A 308-nucleotide genomic window follows, 5' to 3' on the forward strand; every position below is an offset into this window, starting at 1 on the left:
TTGATCACGGTTCCTCAAATCTGATAAGACATCCGGTGTGGCTTTATACAATCTTAATGGCAAATATCGATCGAACTAATAGGGCTGATATTACCCAAGCCCTAATATGCCCGAGGCCAGACCACTGTTTGTTGGATCGAGGCGCTGGTGAGAAGCGCAGTCTTGCATCGTCGGCGCCGTGAGGTCTCGGCTGCGCTCCGGACGCGGTCGTGGCTGGCGGGGAGTGCAGAGGGCGGCGCTGGAAGGGAATCGCGTTGTGTTCTCTAGTGAAAGGGTGTCGAGTGCATGGGATATCAAGAGGCAAGTTG

The sequence above is a fragment of the Penaeus monodon genome, chromosome 22 (assembly GCF_015228065.2).
Source record: "Penaeus monodon isolate SGIC_2016 chromosome 22, NSTDA_Pmon_1, whole genome shotgun sequence".
NCBI classification, from domain to species: Eukaryota; Metazoa; Arthropoda; class Malacostraca; order Decapoda; family Penaeidae; genus Penaeus; species Penaeus monodon.